We start from the raw sequence: 6,000 nt of genomic DNA, 5'->3' as shown, positions 1-6,000 counted from the left end.
TGTACCAATTTGCATTCCCACCAACAGTGCAAGAGGGTTCCCTTCACTCTTTTTTTTTTTAGATTCTTTTCCCATATAGATCATTACAGATTATTGGGAAGAGTTCCCTCTGCTATACAGTAGGTCCTTATTAGTTCTCTATTTTGTATATAATCATGTGTATATGTCAGTCCCAATCTCCCAACTTATCGCCTCCACCTCCACCCCCTGGTAACAATAAGTTTGTTTCTGCAGATGTCTCTTGATATTTCACATGACTTTTCAGCAGGGTTGCGTGATGGGTGGGCAGTGAGAAGTTTAGGGCGTCCACAGCCAGAATTCTGATCTGAGCTCTGCTACAAAGCCAGGTTCTTCCCATCTGTCAAATGGGACCATAATCTCACTTAAGAAAACATGACCTATATCTATTTCAAAGGTGGGAATGGTCTTGATGCAAGAGATAACGCATATCAAAGCACTGTGAACTGTACCAGCTTTGCAGAAACACAGGTTCTTTCTCGAGGGTCTTCCTGTAAATCTGAGCATGATAACCCTTCTTGTTCCCCTTGTGTGTGTCCTGGAGTTGGGACCATTAGTTTCATAATCAGAATCATTATATACAGAATGACCAAAAAAAAAAAAGGATGTAGCCTTTTTTTCTTGCCTTTTCACTGCCAAACAGAGCTTTGGTTAGCCGAATGCCAAGGCAATTTTAATGGCCGTTTTTTTAATATCTGAAAGGGGAGGTTATTAGGAGAAGTCTCAATTCAGAAACTTCAAGAAGAAGTGGGAGGGTGTGGTGAGGGTGGACGGGGGAGACTGCATTTCCTGTTTTCCTTTCAGATGGTGTTGGGAAACACTGCTGGAAAACCATGGAGACCCACGAAAAAAATTCCAGAATTCATTCTCCTTGCGGCCGCCGGGGGCCCAGCCCCAAAGGTGATGAGTAGAAGGGGTGGATTTTTTTTTTTTTTCAAGAGTTGGGGTTTGCAGGCATCCAGCTCCGGGCTCGTGGGGTGAAGACAGCCTTCCGAGGTGACATCAGCTCGTGGTCCAGGCCAGAAGCGACAGAGCAGGAGTCTGGTTTTCATTTACAGTGTTGGGGCAGGCCCGCTGGGGAGGGGGAGAGGAGGGGCGGAGGAGGGAGGAGGAGGAGGAGGAGCTGGAGGGAGCCTTGACTGTATCCCTGGACCCCGTCCAGTTTGCAGCTCAGTCCTCCACCAAAGGCCGCTCAGTTCTCCCGCGCGCCAGCCTCCTGTGAAGACCACGAGAGCAGCTTTCCGCCCGCCCAGGGTCCCCTCTCCCTGCCTGGGGTCCCCCCTCTCCTGCAGAAGGGAAAGGAGACGCAGCCCGTGGGGGAAAACCATGCGTCAGAATCGCACATAATTGAATATCGAAGCCCAGGGACGCAGGCTTCTCCAGGTTTGCTCAGGGTAAGTGCCCCTTCGCCCCTGTTCCCCCGGTTTGGGGTTTGCGGCCAGAGGGAAGGGCTTCAAACCCCACTGGCCGCGTCTCGATGGCTCTCAGGTTCGCGCCCTGAGAGTCCCTTTTCGGTAGGAGCTGTGGTCTCTGGAAGCCCCGGCCGACTTTTCCTTTCTCCGTGTGTGCCACCTGGGTCTCCCCTGGCGGGGCCAAGGGCTGGGGCTGCCCTGAGTCCTGCAGTGCAGTCTGTCCTGTCCATCCGTCTCTGCTTTTCGGGCTCACGGTTTATTTTATTTGACGTTGCCTCCTCCTTCGAAAGCTCAGCTGGAATCTGAGAATCGGCTTTGTTTGCAGAAGTGCCTGTGCAGGGATCCCAGAGCCACTTTGGGGAGACTCTCTCCGAGGTGGCCGGTGGCGGGGGGGGGCTGGTTGAGCGCCTCTGTCGCCCACCGGGAGACTGGGGTGACTTTGCTGTCCAGGCAAGGGGCAGGTGGAGGCTTCCTCAGCTCTCACCATCAGGGCTCCATCTTTTCAGGAATCTGAAGTCACTGCTGGTGCCTTGGTCCCCTCTGGGGTTCCCTAAAGGAGCTGCCAGGGTCAGAGGAGGAGAAGGAATTTGGTGTTTGGGCAGCAGGCCCGGTGGATAAGGCAGGGCCCCTGGGGCCACGAGCTGGCCTGCGTTGCCCAGATGTGTGGCGTGTGCCAAGCCCGGAGGCCCTGGGGCCTGTTCCCCCGCCGGGAGGGTGGGGCCCCGGTCCTCTCACCCAGGATGCAAAGTGTTCCCTGATAGTCACCAGTCTACTCTGGGGACCTGTGTCGGGGGCTACTGTGTGCGGTGGGCTCCCTGGGAGGGCCCAGCAGAGTCCTGGGGGCTGTAAACAGAGATTGGCATTTCACAGCCAGCCCAAGGAGCAAGTTGAGAGGCAGGTCTGGACCCCAAGAACAAACTGCTCTAGACCCAGGGGAGTGTCCTCCACCCAGTGGGGACTCAGAGGAGCTGGCCCTTGCCAGCCGCTTCTCTTGCTGAACACAGCTAACTCCGCACGAGAACCACTGGGTCCCATAGCTGCAAGGGTGCTTGGACCCTAAAGGGAGAGACAGTTCTCACTTGGGGATCCCCCATCTCTGTAACTTCAAAAAACTGAACAGAAATGACTTTAAAATCAGGTATTTTTTTTTGGTTCCTAAGCAAAATGTTATTGAAAACCAGCTGATTGGTGGATGCTATTGGAACTCCTGAGCTCTTTAGCTGGGCTAAAGAGAAAGGAAGAGATTCATGGTCGGGAGCGCTGAGGTGTGGTTCCCTGGCTTTAAAGATGTTCCCGGGCTCTGAGATGCTCAGTTACTTGCAGAGGCCATGGCACCAGTAGGTGGCTCAGAGGGCAGTCCAGTCTTTACCATTTCAGGAAGGCAGACAGTCTGACTGTGGAGGTCCCCGAACTAGCTTGCATCGCGATTTGAAACGTGCCATTTGATTCTGTTCTCCCAGAAGAGAATGCCCTCCTGTCATATTCTATGAAAAGTGATGGGGAAATCGGTGTATGCTCCCCAGGGTTCTCCCAGCTAACAGGGAAAGGAGTGCCAGGCGAGAGAGCTGGTCCCCAGAACAGACCTGGGCTTTGCAACCAGAGCAGCTGAGCAGGCTTCCTGCATTCAGGCCACCTCTGGGGACGGGGCCCAGAGGGATGGGACCTGCATTCTGCTCCGTTCCTGCGTGGGCTTTGCTGAGGGTGAAGGCAGAGGGATGGGAAGGTGAGGGGTGTTTGTAGGAATTCAAGATCTAGGAATGATCACGTGGTCTGGAGCTCTTGGTTGAGGCAAGGGTTTTCCGTTACCATAAGGTGTACTTTTTTTTTTCTGTCTCCACTCACGGCAGTGAGAAAATCATTAAGAAGATCCTGGGTGGAGAGGAGGCTTGGGGGAAGAGTCTCATCACAGGGTGGTGAGGGTGGCTCTTCTTTTTCCAGTGGGGGAAATGGAGGGTGTGGCCACCCCCAACTTCCTGGGAGGTGGCCGGGGGAAGCCTCTAGAATGTTAGTTCTTGGCCCCGGCTCTTCCAGCACTTGGGAGGGTGTGTGCCCCACCCCACCATGCTTGTGGCCCTTAGGGGGTGGGATACATGGTGAATATCCAAACTGGGGGTCTTCAGGATGCTTTCGATGCCCGATAAGCGTCTTTCTGAATAGGAATTGCTCTTATTTCTGCACTTCCCTTCATTTTCAAAGTGTTGAGGATTCACTGCTTCTCATTCTCTCATCCTAAGTGCCATCTGTGATTTTGTACCTTAGAACCTAATACATCACTGATGATAAAGTAGAAAGAAACCCCCTCTGTTCAATGGACAACTGATGATGAGTTTGTGGCTCCAAGGAGGCTCCCCATCTGACTTTGATTTTAAAGCCAGCTTGAAATCAGACCTCCTGCCTTTTGAAAGTTAGCAGAGTTTCGCCCTGGAGGCTTCATCCATGCCCTCACTCAACTGGTTAAAGTGGTCTTTGTCATTATCCAGTTTTATGTGAAATTCCACATTTAGGATTTAAAATCCACAGGGAGGTCCTGAATTCCTGGGAGGCTGTCTTGCCCGCATGCTAATCACTTTAGGCAAACGTTTCACTTGAAAAGCAGTCCCTGTCGGTTTCCTTTTTGGAAGAACCCGGGGATCTGTTATCTCTTGGGGAAGAATCTTGGGCGGGTTCCCATCTGAAGGGGACTTTCTGTCCCAGCAGCCTTTCCACCAAAACCTACAGGAGCGAACTTCTCACTGTGCCTTTGCTGTGGACAGCAGGCTGTAACACCCACACCACTGCTACGTAAATAGCTGAAGACCCGCGGAGCGACCTGGCATTTAAAAAAATCCCATTAGCAGCTCTCACTAAGGAAAGGAACGCTCAAAAATGATTCAGGTTTTCAAGAAGGGAAGCTTAAAAACATTCCTGCTTCTTCAGATAGTCTTGGGCTGTCTTCATCCACTTTTCTAGATACGGATTCTCTCTTTCCAAACATCTGGGAGATGATCCTACCCTTTTAAGAAAAAAAACACTGTCCCCTCTGAACCAGGGGTGATGACCGTCTGAAATTCAGGGAGCACCCGCAGCACCCCGATTTTCAAAGAGGAGTTCTTCTGGGGAATTTGAAAACGTAATTTTCATACCTTCTGGCCTCATCTGTCTGTTTCAGGAAGGACGTGAAAAGGCGAATTAGTGTCTTCCTCCTGGGAAAGCTTTTCCTGAACGTGCATTCTGCTTTCTGTCCTCTAGAGGGCGACGCATCCCTCTGAGCCCTGCGCGGTGCAGGGAGTCTGGGGGTCACAGGCAATCTGTTGAGGTACATCTCAGCACTTTGGGACCCACCTAGAGACTGTTTCCATACCTAGTTTAAAAAAAATGTGACTAATATCTGAAGTAAATGTACGGTTAAGATTTTACTATTTTCTTTCGAGGTGAACGGCTGCTTGCGGTGAAGCAGGCTGTCATTTTAAAGTACCTTCATGCAAGGGCGTTAACCAAGTAAGAACTTTTAGAGGAAACGTGTTGCTGGTATCTACTGAGAAAGAAAGTTTAAATTAACACGACGGTGTTTTCAGAACCCAGTCTGCTGTATCCGGGTAGGATCTTTGAGTTTTAGAAATAGAAGGGATGTTAAGACGGAACTAACCCAGTAACTCCCAAACTTTGGCCCATGTGTCTCATATTCCTTTAAGCTTAATAAACCCCATTGTGCTCCAGGGCAGGGAACTCTGGGGTGGGAGGAGGGGACAAAAATGACTAAGACTCCGGCCCTGCCCTCGCCTTAGGGCACATTATTGACTTGGCAGGCTATGGACTTCCGTTTGGCTACTTGAAATATCCCCAAATTACTACCTTGGTGGGTGTTCTGCCCACACCCTTGACACCTCAGATGAAGAAATGGAACCCAGAGGGGTGAATGGCTTGTCTGAGGTCCCAAGAGTATTAGTTGCTCAGTCGCGTCCGACTCTTTGCGACCCCATGGGCTGCAGCCCGCCAGGCTCCTCTGTCTGTGGGATGCTCCAGGCCAGAATACTGGAGTGGGTTGCCATTCACTTCTCTAGGGCATCTTCCGGATCTGGGTCCCAAAGCAGAATCAGCATTTCCTGGACATGCCCGTGTGCTCTCACAGGTGGGTGTTGAGGACCAGGAATATAAAGAGAGAATGTATCTTCAGGAGTGCATTTTGGAGTATCACGAGAAGAAAGGTGCTTTTTTTGGCCATCGGCCAGTCTTTTATAGAGTATCATATTTTATTTAGCAGAGAGGTAATTGTTGTTTCAAAAAAAAATCTGGAAAGAAAAAAAAAAAAGCAGAAAAATAGGACAAGTATGAAAAGTTCTGCCAAGCCCTCTCCCGAAGGCTGTTAGTCTTTCGTTGGGGCCTGGCTGCATTTCACATCGTGTGATCCTGCTGTTCTCCTGAATTTTAAGATGTTTCATGAAGTACAGAGAAACATCTGCAAGGTAGGTGTGGCTAGGGAAAGGTGTGAAAGAAGTGCTTCTGTCCAGTCCCCCTGGTTCGGCCCATATCTTTGGTTTTCACGGACCCAGAGCATCAAGAATTGGCCACTGGAAGGGAGAGCTTGTGCACT

At 50.9% G+C, this 6,000-nt stretch overlaps 1 protein-coding gene across 11 annotated transcripts in view; it reads left to right on the top strand.

Moving 5' to 3' along the window:
• The first annotated feature begins 1,156 nt into the window (after window positions 1-1,156).
• Window positions 1,157-6,000, top strand: part of COL6A3 (collagen type VI alpha 3 chain) — a 90,141-nt gene continuing 85,297 nt past the window's right edge. For 3 of the 11 annotated variants that reach the window (XM_044945338.2, XM_044945339.2, XM_044945337.2), the window contains exon 1: window positions 1,157-1,412. The gene's annotated coding sequence lies outside the window, so the exon portion shown is untranslated. The remainder of the gene's footprint in view (window positions 1,413-6,000) is intronic. The other 8 variants (XM_044945346.2, XM_044945341.2, XM_044945342.2 and 5 more) reach the window with 5 other exon arrangements.

The sequence above is a fragment of the Bubalus bubalis genome, chromosome 6, assembly GCF_019923935.1.
Source record: "Bubalus bubalis isolate 160015118507 breed Murrah chromosome 6, NDDB_SH_1, whole genome shotgun sequence".
In the NCBI taxonomy this organism is placed as follows: domain Eukaryota; kingdom Metazoa; phylum Chordata; class Mammalia; order Artiodactyla; family Bovidae; genus Bubalus; species Bubalus bubalis.
This window is presented reverse-complemented; position numbering and strand designations above follow the sequence as displayed.